This window comes from Somniosus microcephalus, chromosome 22 (genome assembly GCF_052327205.1).
Source record: "Somniosus microcephalus isolate GS21.2 chromosome 22, FLI_Smic_1.0, whole genome shotgun sequence".
In the NCBI taxonomy this organism is placed as follows: Eukaryota; Metazoa; Chordata; class Chondrichthyes; order Squaliformes; family Somniosidae; genus Somniosus; species Somniosus microcephalus.
In genome coordinates, this window is record NC_141008.1 from 70784906 (window position 1) to 70803989 (window position 19084).

Genomic DNA, 19084 nt, shown 5'->3' on the forward strand with positions numbered 1-19084 from the left:
TAAGAAACATGAAATATTTGACAATGTTGGCTCAGCAGTCAGCTTTGGAAGTCAAAATGAATATTATCATATCAAGGTTTACAAGCTGGGAAAGTATATTGACTAAAGAATATAAATGTTGACGTTATTTCAAAGCTTTGTGATGATGTTTAGCAAAACCTCAGCTTGTTTTAGTAGGCAAACTCTTGAGAGTAATATAGCATGTACTGACACTGCATTTAGATGTAAATTAGTTCAGCATAATGCCAATAAATTAGGGCGGTCTTTGTGATTGTTGACAAACTGCCTCTTCTGCAATGAATTAAAATGGAATGAAATTTGCAAATATTTTATGGGTTGGTGGTTGTGCCAAGAAGCAGGACAGGAAGTGCCATGGGGGCAATAAATTTTTGCGCGAACTCTTCAATACCAGCGGTTTTACTGTTCTCATTGTTATAGACAATTTATTCACTGTAGGAACACACTGTTTTAATAATGTTAACAGATTCCCATTTTCAGCCTCTATTCTTAGCTCCCTCTCATTATGCCGTTCTGTCTATTCTCTGGGTAGTCCTAATACTCTCCATTAACGGGCTGGTTATGCAGGCAGCCTGGTCATTATCAGTTTCAGGTGAAGCAATTACTGACGAAGCATTCTTAGACTAACTTCGCTGCAAGAAGATAATGAAGCATGACTTTCCACCCTTCAGCCCCCAGTGACCCCATCACTTGGGTCATTGTGGTTCATAATGATGAAAAAAACAGAATCAGCAAATTACAGGAGGAAATGTCTATAGACTTGAACATGCTCGCTCTTATGTGTTTAGTTTTTCTAATCATTTTTCCTACAACTACTGCATTGTTCCTACTCACTTAGAACAGACGAGTTGCAATTCTACAGTCTACTCTTAATTCATCGCTGCTTAATTCAAATGATCTGGTAATTCAAAAGGACTACATTCTCACATTGCTGCGTTACCTATATTGCTTAATTCAAATGATTGGATAATTCCATTTTTTTAGCACAAAAACCAACGACTTTGAACGATCAGGACGAGAAACAACAAATGCTGGAAAGACTCAGCAGCTCATTCAGCATCTGTGGAGAGAACTGATAAGTTGACCTTTCAGGTGTGGACCTCCCGTCAGTTCTGACAAAGCGCCCGTGGCCAAAACATGAACTCATTTGTTCTCTCCACAGATGCTGCTGACTGACCTGCTGAGTGTTTCCAGAATTTTCTGTTTTTCTTTCAGATTTACAGCCCACTGAGGTCTTTTCTTTACTTTTTCTGCTTGAATTATCAGAAGAAGATTGTATTTACAAAGCGAGCCTATTTCTGCCACCCATTCTGCTGTTTGAATCAATGCAGTATCTTTCTCCTCTTGTACTGTCACTTCCAAACTTGTGGCAGTAATGTGCACTTAAACACACGGCAGGGGGAATTCAACTCAAGGCATCCATTTTGTGCCTGAAAAATGGGTGGCCGGCAGTTGAAAATCAGGGTGGGTGGGAGGGAGGGGGGAGGGCACCTCAGCCGCCCCATTGATGCCCAAGGCCCATCGGATGCTAAATTCAGGTGGGTTTGTAAATGGGCGAGCAGCTCGCCCACCTCAAGCATTGTGTAAGGCTACTTAAATATGCAAGTTGGAGTCGTACCTGATTGAAAAATTCTGGTACAAATGGGCAGCATGCGCCTCCAGGATTGTCCTAAAGTCTCCAGGAATGAAAGAGTTATCTCTTGGACACCGCTGCGAGTACCTCAGGAGAACAATCATAGCAGCATTCAAAGAAATTGTGGGGGGGTTTCAATTTCTTTGAACACTTCTGTTTAATTGTTGTAAAAATATTGGAGATGGGGAAAAAGGGTCTGTTTGACTGGGCAGGCGGTTGGTGGTGGGAGGTCATGTGATGAAATCCCCAGGAATACATCCAACCAAAGTTGGCAACCATGCATGTGCCATGCACTCTCCACCCAGATGTACCAGGTGGTGAAGAGGAATCGGACCCGAAAAGGTAAGTTAAAAATTATTTTGTGGCCCACTTCAATGTAAGATCATGCAGATATCTTCAGGATGTTTCTCAACTATTTGCCTCTTTAGGCCCGTTTCATGAGTTTTTTTTTACTCAAAACTAGTAAAACGAAGTCCAGCTCTACCTAACTTAGTATGGTTAGCAGCCCAGTGGTAGCCCTCTCACCACTGAGGCAGAAGGTTGTTAGTTCTATGCCAGCTCCAGAGACTTGAGCATAAAATCTAGGCTGACACATCCGAGAGGTACTGAGGGAGTTCTGTACTGTTGGAGGTGTTGTCGTCCAAATGAGATGTTAAACCTGTCTTCACAGGTAAATGTAAAAGATCCCATGGCCCTATTAGAACAAGAGCAGTGGCGTTCTCCCACTTTCCTGGCCAACATGTATCCTTCAACCAACATCAATAAAATGATGCTTTATCTCATTGCTATTTCAGGGTCCTTACATAGAATTACATAGGGGTTGTTTTTCAGTGTGCCGTGAGGCGGGCTTTTAGGCGTGCGGGGGGCAAAAATCCTGAATTCGGGGGTCCCGACACCATCCCACCCAAAACCCGCCTCCACGTAAGTTTCAAAGGAGGCGGGTACCCGCCCCGCACTGGGACCCGCCGACCCGAGGCGGGAAGGGATTAGTGCCAATTAACTGCCTGTTAACAGGTAGTTAACAGGCAGTTTTTAGCCCAATCCCTATTTTGAAGGGTGTCGTGTGGGATTCCCGATGGCTCCAAACCACGCCAGGTTAGAGGAGGCGGGCCGTCGGGTTGAAGGACTTGGAGGGGTCGAAATTTCGGTGCTCAGGTGAGTGATGGGTGCATGAGTGCAAAGGTAAGTGTGTTTGGTGTGTGTAAAGAAGTTTAAATTACCTGTACTTACCTTAACAGCCTTCCTTCCTCTAGACTTCGGGAGTCCCTCATTCAGCCAGCACTGAAAGCAGAATGGCCGCGATCTGTCAAAAGTGACAGCCTGCAGCTTTCTGTGCCGGCGTGATTTCTAACTGAGTCTGCGTAGAAGGACTCAGGTTAGAAGTAAGACTGTCAGTGTTTGACAGCTTCAAACAGCTGTGAAAAACTGATATTTCATCTGTCAACACGTCTTGACAGATGAAATTTCAGTCTGTGATGTCACCTGTTGCCGTGATTGTCACCTGGTGTTAGATCCGTGATTCTGAGAGTATGATGTTTTTCAATAACCACACGGATGCTGTAACTTAACAAATAACAGGTACTTACTGGAGTAGGGTAGTCTCAAGACTGGGGTACAGAGGCATGCTCAAGGCTTATATACAGGTGTGGTCACTGCCGGTAGTACAGTATACAGGAGCTGTAAAAGTAGTTCTCTCTTAAAGGTGCATACACTACAATTCCTCCTGTTGTATCCGTGTGTTAATGGAGACACGGAATGCAGGAGTTGGTTTAACAGCTGTTTACTGAACAAAGTCTGGAGGTGAACTAAAAGATACAAGACGCTATACAGGCTTGTATACCCGAGTGGTCACTACCGGTATTACAGTACACAGGGGCTCTTAAAGGTACATACACTACAATTCCTCCCCTTTCAGATAATTAGTACATAACATTTTAAGTAATCATTAATTAACATGTTTACAAGAACAATAATCTACACATTTGCTGCAGTTAATCAATTATAAGTCAGTCTCTCTGGAGGCTTCCTGACTCGGTCTGGATAACGCCTCGGTGGTGTAGTAGTTTTCGGTGGTGTAGTAGGTTCTTTTGGCAAGGTCGATTCGGCTTGAATGCCAGTGTCGGGTTCATCTGGTTCCAGTATCACCGGATCGGAGGTAGATACTATGGGTATCTCTGCTTCATCATTAGGCGTATAGAGTTGTGGTGTAGGTTGTCCATTTTCGGATGACTCTATGATCTGGTCAGCATGGCGCCTTATTATGCTTTCACCAATGTCCACGGTATACATTAGCGGTCCTAGTCGTGTGCAAATAGTTCCAGGCTGCCATTTCTCGGTACGGTAGTCCCGGGCCAAAACTTGTTGACCTATCTGGAAGGTTCTAGTTGGCCTTTCATTCATGCCTTGAAATTGCCGGTTCTCTACGTCCCTTCTGATGTTTGGCTTGATCAAATCCAGCCGGCATCTTAGTCTTCTATTGAAAAACATCATGGCGGGAGTTTGGTTTATAACCACATGTGTTGCATTCCTGTACGCAAACAAGAAGTTATCTACCTTATGTTGTAGATTTATGTCTTCATTACCCATGGCCTTTATGGCCTTCTTGAAGGTCTGGACAAACCTTTCAGCTAATCCATTGGTGGCGGGATGGTATGGGGCAGACGTGTAGTGCTTAACCCCATTGTTTTTTAAGAACTTCCTGAATTCTTCGGACACAAATTGCAGTCCATTATCAGAACAGATCTGTTCAGGCAGCCCATTCCTGGCAAATATGGTCCTTAATACTGTGATGGTTTTTTCCGTGGTGGTGGAGGACATCTTTATTACCTTCGGCCACTTGGAGTGTGCATCAACCACGACTAAGAACATTGAGTCCATAAATGGACCAGCAAAGTCGATATGTACCCTTTGCCATGGAGATGAGGGCCACTCCCATGGATGTAGAGGGGCTTGTGGTGGGGCGTTTTGGACCTTCTGGCATCCTAGACAGCTCTTGGTCATTTCTTCGATGTCTCCATCGATACCTGGCCACCACACAAACGCTCTGGCTAGGTTCTTCATTTTCACTCCACCCAGATGCCCCTCGTGAAGCTCCTTCAGCACTTTATCCTGGAGATTGGGTGGAATCACCACTCTGGATCCACACATCAAGGTTCCTCGGCACACTGACAGCTGTTCTCTTCTTTGCGAGAATGCTGGCAACAGTGGTTCGCCATGTGCTGGCCATCCCTTCACCGTTAAATCGTAGACTCGTGAGAGAGTCAGGTCATTTCTCGTTTCCTTTTCAATGGTAGAATTTGTTACTGGTAGACATTCCACTATGGTTGAGTGGAACATCTCCACTGGGTCCACTGTAGGTGCCTCTTCTACCGTTGGCAATGGTAGGCGCGATAAACCGTCAGCATTCCCATGCTGTTTTGATCCTTTGTATTCTATGTCATATTGGTGTGCCCCTAGGAAAAGGGACCACCTCTGTAGCCTTTGCGCTGTCATAATGGGAACGCCCTTTTTAGGGTTGAATATGGAGATGAGGGGTTGATGGTCAGTCAACAAGGTAAATTTTTGTCCGTGTAGGTAATGGTTGAATTTCTTCACTCCCCACACCAGGCTGAGTGCTTCCCTGTCGATCTGGGCATAGTTACGCTCAGCTGAGTTCAATGAGCGTGACGCAAAAGCTATCGGCCGCTCCGAGCCATCAGGGAATCTATGCGATAATACCGCTCCTACGCCGTAAGGGGATGCATCGCACGCCAGTCTGATTGGCAGTGATGGGTTGTAATGAGCCAACACTTCCTTGGATGTGATCAAGCCTTTGCATTTATGGAAGGCACGTTTACAGTCTTCGCTCCATTTCCAAATTACTCCCGTTTGTAGCAGTGCGTTAAGAGGGTGCTTAACAGTTGACAAGTTCGGTAAAAATTTATGATAGTAATTTATCAATCCCAGGAACGACCTTAGTTGTGAGACATTTTCAGGTGCTGGGGCTTTTATGACCGCTTCAATTTTTTCAGGTGACTTATGCAACCCTTCTTCGTTAATTATATGGCCACAATATGATATTTGTTTCTGGAAAAATTTGCACTTGGGGTGATTTGCTCGTAGGCCCCGTTCTCTCAGCCTAGTGAGCACCTGCTCCAAATTGGCAAGGTGCTCGTTGTCGTTTTCTCCTGTTACAAGGATGTCGTCTAGGTAGCATTGAGTTCCCGGAATCCCTTGCAGGACTTGCTCCATAGCTCTTTGCCAGATAGCTGGAGCTGATGCTACTGCGAAAACCAGTCGATTGTACTGGTACAGGCCTTTGTGTGTGTTTATCGTGAGATACTTTTTAGAGGCCTCCTCAACCTCCATCTGTAGATATGCCTGTGCCAAGTCAATTTTGGTGAAACGTTTCCCTCCGGATAGTGAGGCGAAAATATCTTCTATCCTCGGAAGAGGATACTGTACCGTGTGAAGGACCGGGTTTACAGTCACCTTGAAGTCTCCACAGATGCGAATTTTTCTCTGTTCTTCAGATTTATCATTATTCAACGTTTTCTTCATGACCGGGACGATGGGTGTTGCCCACTCACTCCAATCTACCTTGGATAACACGCCTGCCTTTTCCAAATTCTCCAGCTCTGCCTCGACTGCTGGACGAATTGCGTATGGCACCGGCCTTGCCTTAAAAAAACTTGGGACTTGCCGCATCTTCCACTTTTATTGAGGTGGTGACGCCTTTCAAGGTTCCTAGTTCCTGTTGAAACACTTCTTTGGCGTTGGCCAAGATGTCTTTTAATCGTTGAGGTATGACGTCATCATCATTTTTTTTCTTACTGGTCACCGTCAGTGCCTGAATGGAGTGCCAGTCTAAACGTATCTTCCTGGTCCGTTCATGTCCCAACAGCAGTGGACCACCATCTTGCAGAACGTATAAATACAACTTCTGTATTTCCTTGCCGTTGTATACAACAGGCACCCTTATTTTCCCTCTGGGGTATACTTTCTGCCCCGTATATGTCTTCAAGATAATGGATGTGGCTTTCAAAGGTATATGCGGAAATAGCCGCTCGTAATCCCGTCGACTTATGACGGTCAGAACTGATCCTGTATCTAGCTCCATTTTAACTGGGGACCCCGCTATCGTGAGGGTAACCCAAATGGTCTGGTAATCTTCTTTGGCAATTACATTATGTAATTTGAGACAGCTTAGTCTCTTGTTTCCAGAGTCGCTATCACTCTTCTGGTCTTCGGAGCTACTGTCCGTCATCATTTGTACCTTTCTGTAATTTTCCTTATTGACTTTTTTTCTGTCAGTGGATTTTTTGTTTCCAGATCGGCATACACGTGCAATGTGTCCCATCTTTCCGCATTCCCTGCATGCTTTGTCCTTGAACCAGCAGTCCCTCTGGTCATGGGTGGATCTGCCGCAGCGATAACATCTCTCGAAACCCCGTGTCATTTCATGGGTGCCAAAGTCCTGTGACCTTTGCTGTATCTCTGCAGCTTCGTATGATACAGCCACACTGAAAGCCTTGTCCAGTGTCAAATCTTTCTCAGAAAGTAGCCTTTTCTGTGTTCCTTCACTTAGGAGACCGCAGACGAATTTGTCTCGTAGAGAATCTGCCAGTCCTGCCCCGAATTGGCAGTGCTTTGACAGCTTTCTTAATTCGCTGAGGTAATCAGCGTTACTTTCATTCTTGTGCTGATTCCTCCTGAAGAATTTGAATCGTTCTGCTATCAGCAGCGGTGTTGGGTTTAAGTGCTCCTGTAGGGTATCAACAATCTCCTTAAAATTCTTGTCCATCGGTTTGGCTGGAGTGATTAAGTTTCGTAACGGCCCGTATGTCCTTGCACCCATCAGATTTAGAAGTACCGATGCCTTTTTATCATCCTCTACATCATTTGCTGTGCAATATACCTCCACTCTTTCCACATATGTGGTCCAATCCTTTATATTACTATCGAAAGCAGTAATATTGCCAGTCTTAGGCATCCTGAAAATCAAAAATGGCGCCTCCCGCGCTTTTCCTTCTTCCCTGCCGAGAAAAAATGGCGCCTCCCGCGCTTTCCCACCGCTGCCGCTGCTGACAACGCTGTTCTCCGCGGTTTTTATTTACACAGATATTTTTAATAGTTGGAGACTCGTTCCCACCGGACTCTCTGGGACTTTTCCCTCCCTCTGCTTGGTCCGAACGCCGACCTGCTTTGCAGCGCCGGCCGTCTCCCGAGTGCTCCACCCTCCGTCTCTGTTTGCTTCCGCCTTCCGACTCGCTGCTCGGCCCTGCTGCAGAGCCACCCGATCGAGCCCCAGCCCGCCGCCCAGGAAGGATTAGTGCAGTACCTGCCACCAGCCCGGCTAGCTGGTGAAACCACAGTTTTTTTTTTTTTCTTCGACTTTCGTCTGAGGAATCGATCTCCTTGAGGTGCTGCCGAATTGCAGGTAAGTCCATTTCCAATTCGTCGCCACTGTTGTATCCGTGTGTTAATGGAGACACGGAATGCAGGAGTTGGTTTAACAGGTGTTTACTGAACAAAGTCTGGAGGTGAACTAAAAGATACAAGACGCTATACAGGCTTATATACCCGAGTGGTCACTACCGGTATTGCAGTACACAGGGGCTCTTAAAGGTACATACACTACACCTCCCCTTTTAGATTAGTAGTACCCATAATATTCAAATAACAATTAACACTTTAATATGTACATTAAACAACAATAGTCCATTTATAGATTCAGTCTTTGGGGCGGCTTCCTGATCCTTTCGGGATAGCGCCTTTCCTGAGGTTCTTGTTCTTGGTGCGGAGGTGATTCTGGCCCCTTTTCATCGGTTTGTTCATTGGGTTCCACTGCTACTGGTTCGGAGGTAGATGCTACCGGTATGTCGGGTTCATCCCCAGGTACGCAAGACATGGGGTTGACTCGTTCCTGTGACGCTAAGATCTGATCAACGTGGCGTCTCACAATGTTCTCCCCGACATCCACTGTGTACATTAATGGCCCCTGCCTTGTGCATATCGTTCCGGGTTGCCATTTCTCTGTTCGGTAGTCACGGGCCAAGACTGGTTGTCCTACATTGAAGCTCCTTGTCGGCTTCTCATTGATGTGCTGGGATTGTTTATCCTCAACATTTCTTTGCAAATTTGGTCTAAGCAAGTCCAGACGAGATCGCAACCTTCAGTTAAAGAACATCATGGCCGGGGTCTGGTTGGTAACTGCATGTGTCGCATTTCGGTAGGCTAATAAGAAATTGTCCCCCTTATGCTGTAGTGGAATTTCATCGTCGCACATGGCCTTTATCGCCTTCTTAAAGGTTTGTACGAATCTCTCAGCCAATCCATTTGTGCCTGGATGATACGGGGCGGATGTGTAATGCCTTACCCCATTCCTTCTCAGAAATTTTTGAAAATCTTCGGACAAAAACTGTGGTCCATTATCAGAGCAAATCTGCTCTGGCAAGCCGTTTCTGGCAAATATGGTCCGTAGGACTGCAATCGTTTTCTCTGTAGTGGTTGAGGACATTTTTATCACCTCAGGCCACTTCGAATGAGCATCCACTGCTATTAAGAACATTGAGTCCATGAATGGACCAGCAAAATCAATATGCACCCGTTGCCATGGAGAGGAGGGCCACTCCCATGGGTGTAGAGGGACATGTTGTGGTGCATTTTGGACCTTCTGGCATCCTGAGCAGCTCTTGGTTAGGTCTTCAATTTGTTGATCGATTCCCGGCCACCACACATAAGCCCTAGCAAGGCTTTTCATTTTCACTCCCTGCAGATGACCTTCATGTAGCTCATTTAGCACTCTCTCCCTTAACTTGGGTGGAATTACCACTCTGGATCCACACATCACTGTCCCCTGGCATACTGACAGCTGTTCTCTTCTGGATGAGAATGCTGGCAACAGTGAGTCGCCATGTGTTGGCCATCCCCTCACCGTCAAATCATATACCCGAGACAGCGTCGGATCATTGCGGGTCTCCTTCTCTATATCCGCGTTCGTTACTGGCAATCGTTCAATTATTGACGAATAAAATATCTCGATAGGGTCCACTGCTGGTGCTTCCTCCACAGTAGGCAGTGGCAGGCGCGATAGCCCATCAGCGTTTCCATGCTGTTTCGTGCCTTTATATTCTATTTCATATTGATTTGCCCCTAGAAACAGGGACCATCTTTGTAACCATTGTGCAGTCATCACTGGAATGCCCTTCTTAGGATTAAAGATGGAGACAAGTGGTTGGTGGTCAGTCAGCAAGGTGAACTTCTGCCCATGCAGATAGTGGTTGAATTTTTTTACTCCCCATACTAGGCTGAGGGCTTCCCTGTCAATCTGGGCGTAGTTGCGCTCGGCTGAGGTTAGTGACCGAGATGCAAAGGCTACTGGCCTCTCCAACCCGTCTGGTAATTTGTGCGACAGCACCGCTCCAATATCATAGGGTGATGCATCACATGCCAAACGAATTGGTAGTGCTGGGTTGAAATGGGCCAACACCTCTTTTGAAATGATCAATTCTTTACACTTCTGGAAAGCTCATCTACGTTCGTCATTCCACTTCCATGGTACCCCTGTTTGCAGTAGGGTGTTTAGTGGGTGTAATACCGTGGACAAATTTGGTAAGAACTTATGGTAGTAGTTTACCAGCCCGAGGAACGACCTCCGTTGTGACACATTTTCCGGTGCTGGAGCCTTGACTACTGCCTCAATCTTTTCAGGGGACTTATGTAACCACTCTTCATCGATGACATGGCCACAATACGAGATCTGCTTCTGGAAAAACTCGCACTTGTGGCGATTAGCTCGTAGCCCATATTCCTTTAATCTGGTGAGCACATTCTCCAAGTTGGCGAGGTGATCACTGTCATTTTCGCCCGTGACCAGGATGTCGTCCAAATAACACTGGGTCCCTGGAATCCCTTGCAGGACTTGATCCATCGCCCTTTGCCAAATAGCCGGAGCCAATGCTACCCCGAACACCAGCCGGTTGTATTGATAGAGACCTTTATGAGTGTTAATCGTAAGGTATTGTTTCGAGGCTTCTTCTACCTCCATTTGCAAGTACGCCTGGGCTAGATCAATTTTGGTGAAGCGTTTACCTCCAGATAACGAGGCGAAAATATCCTCAATTCCTGGAAGCGGATATTGTACCGTGTGAAGGACTGGGTTCACTGTCACCTTAAAATCCCCACAGATGCGGACCTTCTTTGGTTCCCCAGGCATTTTACTCAATGACCTCTTCATTACTGGAACGATGGGTGTAGCCCACTCGCTCCAGTCTACTTTGGACAGTACTCCTGAACGTTCCAACCCTTCCAGCTCTGCTTCGACAGCTGGTCTGATCGCATAAGGCACTGGTCTGGCCTTAAGAAACTTTGGGCTTGCATTTTCCTCTATTTTAATCATTGCTGTTATGCCTTTTAGTGTTCCGAGTCCCTCCTGGAACACTTCTTTTGCGTCAGTTAGCATTTTTGACAGTCGTCCAGGTGTGGCGTCGTCATCCTTTTTGGCCTCAACCTTCAGTGCCTGTATGGAATGCCAATCTAATTGTCTCTTCCGGATCCATTCACGTCCTAGAGTGGTGGTCCTCCATCTGGCAATACATATATGTCCATTTTAGGTATTTCCTGGCCTTTATATATCACTTCACCCTTATTTTTCCTTTGGGGTAGACTTTTTGCCCCGTGTACGTCTTCAAGACAATCTCTGTAGCTTTCAAGGGTATATGTGAAAATAGCCGCTTGTAGTCCCTTTGGTTTATGACTGTTAGGGCTGATCCTGTGTCCAATTCCATTTTCACTTGGACTCTGTCTATCTTGAGTGTAACCCAGATAGTCTGGTGATCCTCCATTTTGGTTACCTTATGTAGTTTCAGACAACCCAGCTCCTTGCTTCCGGAGTCTGTGTCACTTTTCTGTTCGTCTGAACCACTGTCCATCACCTTGTGTACTTTTTTGTACTTCTCCTGTGGAGATTTCTTACTGTTGGTTTTCTTCCCAGACCTGCAGACTCTTGCTATGTGTCCTGCTTTTCCACACTGTCTGCACACTTGGTCCTTGAACCAACAATCCTTCTGGTCGTGTGTTGTTCTGCCGCAGCGATAGCACTTCCCTGTTCCATAGGACATTTCATTGGTGCCATATTCTTGCGGTCTCCGTTGTATCTCTGCAGCGCCCCTTGCGGCTGCTTCATGTGATACTGCCATACTGAAAGCTTTTTCCAGCGTAAGATCCTTTTCTGATAGAAGCCATTTCTGGGTTCCTTCACTTTGCAGCCCACACACAAACTTGTCCCTTAACGTATCTGCTAGTCCCGCTCCAAACTGGCAGTGTTTCGATAGCTTGCGCAGTTCCGTTAGGTACTCAGCATTGCTTTCATCTTTGTGTTGGTTCCTTTTATGGAACTTAAATCATTCTGCTATCAGCAGCGGTGTGGGGTTTAAGTGGTCCTGTAGGATTTCTACTATGTTTTCGAAATTCTTGTCCACAGGCTTCTCTGGGGTTATTAGGTTTCGCAGTAACCCATAAGTTTTTGCACCCATGGAATTTAACAAAACCAGTGCTTTCCTAGCATCCTGCACTTCATTCGCCCTGCAGTACACCTCCATACGTTCCACATATGTCGCCCAATCTTCGACTTCATTGTTGAACATAAAGATACTGCCACTCTTCGGCATCCCTGGGTGTGATTTAACTGTCAAAAATGGCATCTCCCACGCTTCCCCTTCTTCTCCGCTGACACAAAATGGCGTCTCCCGCGCTTTCCTTCCTTCCCGCGCTCGCCCTTCTTCTCCGCTGCGGCTTCTAAAAATGGCGTCTCCCACGCTCTTCCTTCTTCTCCGCGGCTCAATGGCATCTCCCGCGCTCTCCCTTCTTCTCCCCATGGACACTGCTCAGCCCTTGAGCCCTGGCTGTGCTCTGCGCGTTTTTTTTTTTTTCTTTCTGTGCGCCTTTCCCGTTTCCGCCGCTCGGTCCTGAACCCAGCCGCTGCTTTACCCTCTTTCTCTCTGTTTCATTTTTCCTTGACGCTGCTCGGTTTTCAACCCCCGGCTGCGCCCTGTGCGCTTCACCCTCTATCTTACCCCGTCGACGCTGCTCGGCTTTTTCTCCGCCGTCGGTCGGCTCCAGCCGCCGCTGTCGGGAAGGGTCTGCGCTGTACCTGTCGTCAGTCTGTTGCTGATCGTCGTGGCTGGGGAACCAAGCCCGGCTCTCCACAGCCTCCCCTGCGATGTTCACTCTCTGCCGGACGACTGGGCGGTTGCTCGTGGTCGACGCCCGTGCTTCTGGCCTCGACTTTCTTCCACCGCCCTCCCGGAGCGAATCCTCGAAGGGAAATGCAGAGTTGCAGGTAGATTCGAATCGACACTCGTCGCCACTGTTAGATCCGTGATTCTGAGAGTATGATGTTTTTCAATAACCACACGGATGCAGTAACTTAACAATCAACAGGTATTTACTGGAGTAGGGTAGTCTCAAGACTGGGGTTCAGAGGCATGCTCAAGGCTTATATACAGGTGTGGTCACTGCCGGTACTACAGTATACAGGAGCTGTAAAAGTAGTTCTCTCTTAAAGGTACATACACTACAGGTGGCCCTTAATTGGCCTGCTGAGCCCGCTGGGCGGGCTCAACAAGGTCAATCAAGGGAAAATCGTGTGGATTGTCCGCATCTCGATGGAGGCGGGACTAAAACCCGAAAGTTGTAGTCCCGCCTTCTTCCCGACTTCTGAATGAAAATCCAGCCCTATATAGAATTTACAGCACAGAAACAGGCCATTCGGCCCAACTGGTCTATCCCACTGTAAATACTCCACACGAGCCCGCTCCCACCCTACTTCACCTCACCCTTCTCCATGCTCCTTCACATTGTGCTCAAGCTTTCCGGCAGGTTTCCCAATGCACCAAGCATTTTGTGGTGTGTGCCCATCAGCCTTCTTCTATAACAAAAGCAAAATAGTACAGTTGCTGGAAATATGAAATAAAAACAGAAAATGCTGGAAGTACTCAGCTGGTCAGGCAGCATCTGTGGAGAGAGAAACAGAGTTAATGGCCCTGATATTGACAGGGGCGGGTTTGGTAAGCAGGAGGAGTGGAGTTTCGGTCGGCAAACCTGGAAGTTTAGACTCCACAGTGTGCGACTTTGTTTTTAACAGGATCCCCGCCTGGAAGTCAGCCTGATTGACAGGCTTGACTCCCGGTCAGACGGGGAGCACTCGGGAGCAGGCCACGGCCGCAGCTGCAGGTAAGGAGCCTTCAGCTGCTAGTGGGAGGGTGGGGGGTGGGGGCGTGGGGTGTGCAATCCCTGACCCCGCAGGGGGGGGTGGGTGGGTGGGTCCGATCATCGACCCCGGGTGACAGTCTGATTTGGCGGTGGGGGGGGTTAGTGGTTCCGATCCCCAAATGGTAGGGGGTCTTTAGATAGGGGCGGGTCTGATCCTGGGGGGTGTCCGATGGTGGAGGGGTTCCGATCCCTGACCTGGGAGGGAGGGTCTGATGGGAGGGTTGGTCCGATCCCAGGGAAGGAGGTAAGCTTGGGGGGCCTCCTGGGAGCAGGTTGTCTACACGCCCCCTGTCCTGCCTCCATTAAACCCAGAGGTAGGCGGGTTGGGGGCGGATTTGAGATTTTTAAAAATTAGAATCATAGAATGATTACAGCACAGAAGGGGGTCATTCGGCCAGTCGAGCCCATGCCGGCTCTCTGCAAGAGCACTTCAGCTAGTCCCACTCCCCCCGCCCTTTCCCCATAGCCCTGCAAATTTTTTCCCTTCAGGTACTTATCCAACTTCCTTTTGAAAGCCACGATTGAATCTGCCTCCACCACTCTTTCAGGCAGTGCATTCCAGATCATAACCACTCGCTGCATAAAAAAGTTTTTCCTCCATGTTGCCTTTGGTTCTTTTGACAATCACTTTAAATCTGTGTCCCCTGGTTCTCGACCCTTCTGCCAATGGGAACAGTTTCTCTGTCTCGACCCCTCATGATTTTGAACATCTCTATCAAATCTCCTCTCAACTTTCTCTGCTCTAAGGAGAACAACCTCAGCTTCTCTAGTCTATCCACGTAACTGAAGTCCCTCATCCCTGGAACCATTCTTGTAAATCCTATCTGCACCCTCTGTAAGGCCTTCACATCCATCCTAAAGTGTGGTGCCCAGATTTGGACACAATACTCCAGTTGAGGCCGGACCAGCGTTTTATAAAGGTTCATCATAACTTCCTTGCTTTTGTACCCTATGCCTCTATTTATGAAGCCCAGGATCCCGTATGCTTTTTTAACCGCTTGCTCAACCTGCCCTGCCACCTTCAATGATTTTTGCCCATATACCCCCAGGTCTCTCTGTTAATGCACCTTCTTTAGAATTGTACCCTTTAGTTTATATTGCCTCTCCTCGTTCTTCCTACCAAAATGTATCCCTTTACACTTTTCTGCGCTAAATTTCATCTGCCACCTGTCCGCCCATTCCACCAGCCTGTCTATGTCCTCTTGAAGTCTATCACTATCCTCCTCACTGTTCACTATACTTCCAAATTTTGTTAATCGGCAAATATTGAAATTGTGCCCTGTACACCCAAGTCCAAGTCATTAATATATATCAAGAAAAGCAGTGGTCCTCGTACCGACCCCTGGGGAACACCACTGTGTACCTTCTCCAGTCTGTGAAACAACTGTTCACCACTACTCTCTGTTTCCTGTCACTTAGCCAATTTTGTATTATTTCGTAAATTTTAACATCTCACCCAACCCCAGCCCGCCTGTTTTTGGAGGTTAAAATTGCCACCCAATGTTTCAGGTCGATGACCTTTCACCAGAGTTTTGCTGTGCAATCATTGTCTGTTGCGTTTCTCTACATTACAACAGTGACTATACTTCAAAAGTACTTCATTGGCTGTAAAACACTTTGGAATGTCCTGAGGTCACGAAAGGTGCTATATAAAGGCAAGTTTTTTCTCTTTCTCAATGGATTCCTTGAATCCTGAAAAATCTTACTTCAGCTACAATCTGAATCCTTAAAGTTACTATAATCAAGGTCATTTGTGTCCAAACAGCTACTATAATCAAGGTCATTTGTGTCCAAACAGTTACTATAATCAAGGTCATTTGTGTCCAAACAGTTACTATAATCAAGGTCATTTGTGTCCAAACAGTTACTATAATCAAGGTCATTTGTGTCCAAACAGTTACTATAATCAAGGTCATTTGTGTCCAAACAGCTACTATAATCAAGGTCATTTGTGTCCAAACGGCTACTATAGTCAAGGTCATTTGTGTCCAAACAGCTACTATAATCAAGGTCATTTGTGTCCAAACAGCTACTATAATCAAGGTCATTTGTGTCCAAACAGCTACTATAATCAAGGTCATTTGTGTCCAAACAGTTACTATAGTCAAGGTCATTTGTGTCCAAACAGTTACTATAATCAAGGTCATTTGTGTCCAAACAGCTACTATAATCAAGGTCATTTGTGTCCAAACAGCTACTATAATCCATGTCATTTGTGTCCAAACAGTTTGTAATCAGCGTTTGATGCAGTTGAGATAATTCAGGTTTAGTTTGGCCTGATTCTTTATGTGGACAGCGGGATCTAATTTCCCGCTGTATGTGTGCATCGCTCTTTTCACTATCGTTGTAAGTCTGCAAGTTTCTCTGCATTATTAATGCTTGTCAGAAAAATGGCTTAAGCCACAGTGGCAGTTTCCTATATGAAAGAAAATGATCCTCTCTGTCAATTGTACATCTAATCAGAAGTTTAGTCGTTGGTGGTCTAGTGGAAAACATCTAATTCATCATGCTACACCTTGATCCTGTATATTTTTACCTTTGAGAGGGGAGGGGGAAACAGCCTCGGAGGGTATATATTCATTGAATTCCCGATGGTCTAGTGGTTAAGAGGAATGGGCATGTGGTTTTGTATGTCAGTTGGATACCTGGTATCCTGGTATTTGTGAAGGTGCATAATCTTCTGTTGGCTATCTGTCTTATTTTTGGTGTTCGAGTCAGAAAGTGAGAAGGCAGCTTTGTAATGGTAACAATGCATCACATGTTGTGCAAGCAGAAATGGTGGCAATGCTCCACCATGAGCTGCTACTTGGTTTGTTAATCCAGCATCTAAATTCAGATCCTGATTCTGAAGAACCTCAATTTAAGGCCCACCGAATCCAAAAGCAAATTTACAAGCTTGTCCTGATGAATACAAAGGCTCATACCTACCAATATTAGACCTCTCTGACAAGCTAGACACATATTTATCTGGTTTTACCTGCACTGCAAAAGCGGTGGAACCATTCCCTTTAACCTCTCTGGTAAAAGCTAGATGCTTCCTCGGAGTAAGTACATTTGAGCTTTGAACATTTTGTTCCTTGACTGTAATTAGGTTACAGTCAGATGCTTTTCTCATTTCATATTAGTTTTAAAAAAGCATAAAGAATTGTAGTAGATCAAATGCTACAGTGAAGAAAGGAATTATTTTCTGTTAGAACTCAATTTAGTTCAATATAAACGCAGCTAAACCACATTATAATGGTAATTGCTATCTAATATGCTGTGAAGGCCTCCATACCATTGCATTAAAGTGTCTCTTAGCATGAAATCCTGAAATATTAAACTCATAGTTTTGCAGGGAACCCAAAGCAATTTAACCTTTGCTGACTCTGAAAGTATTTCTCAGAGTTGTCCCTCATTCAGCATACAGAACAGTATCATATTGTAGCCCAGGGAAACACGGCTCATCAAATTTTCAGATTATGTTTCGTAAATTAGTAATCTTTATTCAAGAGATTGAACAATAAAATCAAATGAGGTTAAGTTCACCTCCTTCCTGAACAGCTTTCTTGCCTGTGTGTTTCACAAGTGGTATTAAGGGAATTACACGTGTTAGAGGAGGTACTGTATTTTCCTATGGGTTGAAATGGTTATGTGAACATTGCAGCTCACCTTTCTAATTGAATGACATGGATCCTTTTCACTTGAATCAGCAACCCTCAAGTATCTACAGGTCTGTGACACAGTGCTGAAAAGTAAGTGTTCGCTGTAAAGAGTTGTATCAATGTCTTGCATTTATACTTACAATAATACGCCTCATTTACTAAACTGGTAATTCATTTGGTTATGCTAAATTAGACTTTAAAAATAGGCTATTGAATCTGGAATACCTCACAGCTCCGTTCCAAATTAAAATTGAATTGCATGAACAGCTTACGACAACAAGATCTCATAGAAAAAAGTTCTGATTAATTAATTTAACAGGCCAGGTTGAAAACTAATCCATTGACCCCTCCCTCCCAACAAACACCCTCAAACTGCTCGCCTCTGCTGACATCATCGATTCAGGTGGTTTTAAGGGGGCCATGTAGCCTTTGGATTTCATTTCCTTTCTGATGGTCCTGATAACTGGTCTTTGGAATATGACTGCTGTAAAAGCAAAGGCTGCTCCTCGATTTGATGATGACTCCCTCCATGCTCTTGTGGAGGGAGTAAGAGGGTGCAGGGAGATTCTGTTCCCTCCCAATGGCCGGAGGAAGCCTCCTCAGCAGACAAAGGCAGCCTGGCTGCGCATTGCTGAGGAGGTAAGCGCAAGGTCCTTGTGCTCACGCACCTGGGTGCAGTGCCAAAAAAGGTTCAATGATCTGCTACACTCAGCAAAAGTGAGTATAACATCACACTTACCTTCAATCTGCTCCCCATCTCTTCTCATCTGCTTTGTCAACCTACTCCTCCACATCCCAACGTGGTGAAGCCCTGCGCAGATGCCCTCTGCCCTGTGCAGCATCAGGTGGCTGAGGAGAAGGTTGGTGCTGCTGTTGTGCCTGGTTCTGCTGCTGCCGCGGCTTCTCCTCCTCTGATTCTGTGGACCAGGATGAGAGGGTATAAGTGGTTCCCATTCTGCTGGTATATATCTCAGTTGAGGAATAGATGTTATAAGCGCTCAGTCAATGTGGCCAGAGGGTATTCCGAGGAGGTCACAGTGCATATGGATCTCAGCTTAAACACTCGCAAGCTCAATAGACCTGCAAAATGTGTTACAAAACCTCAAAACACAAAGTTCTGGCACCTGACAGTCAGCCATGTTTTCACATCTGCTTTTATGCTGCAGGAGCAACTGTCCACAATTCAGCGAGTTGCTGAACCCAGCACAATCAGCTGGCACGTTTGTCACACGACAGGCACCACGCTGAAAATGCAGTAAAATGGGAAGAGCCAGCAAAAAAGCTGTTAACAAGCTGTTAACTGCTTTAAGTGCCTCTCCCGCTGTTTGGTGTCGGGTCTGATCGGGACTCGCAGACCCGACACTTTGCAAAGTTGCGTGGAGGCGGGATGGCGGTGGCTTCGCAACCTGCCGTCAATCATTTGGATTTTAACTCCTGACCCGCCTCCAAACCTGCCCTCTGAGCGCTGGCAAAATCGCGGCCTTCATCTTCAAATGTTAGCAATTCTACAGCCCCATTTGTCATAGGAATTAGGAGC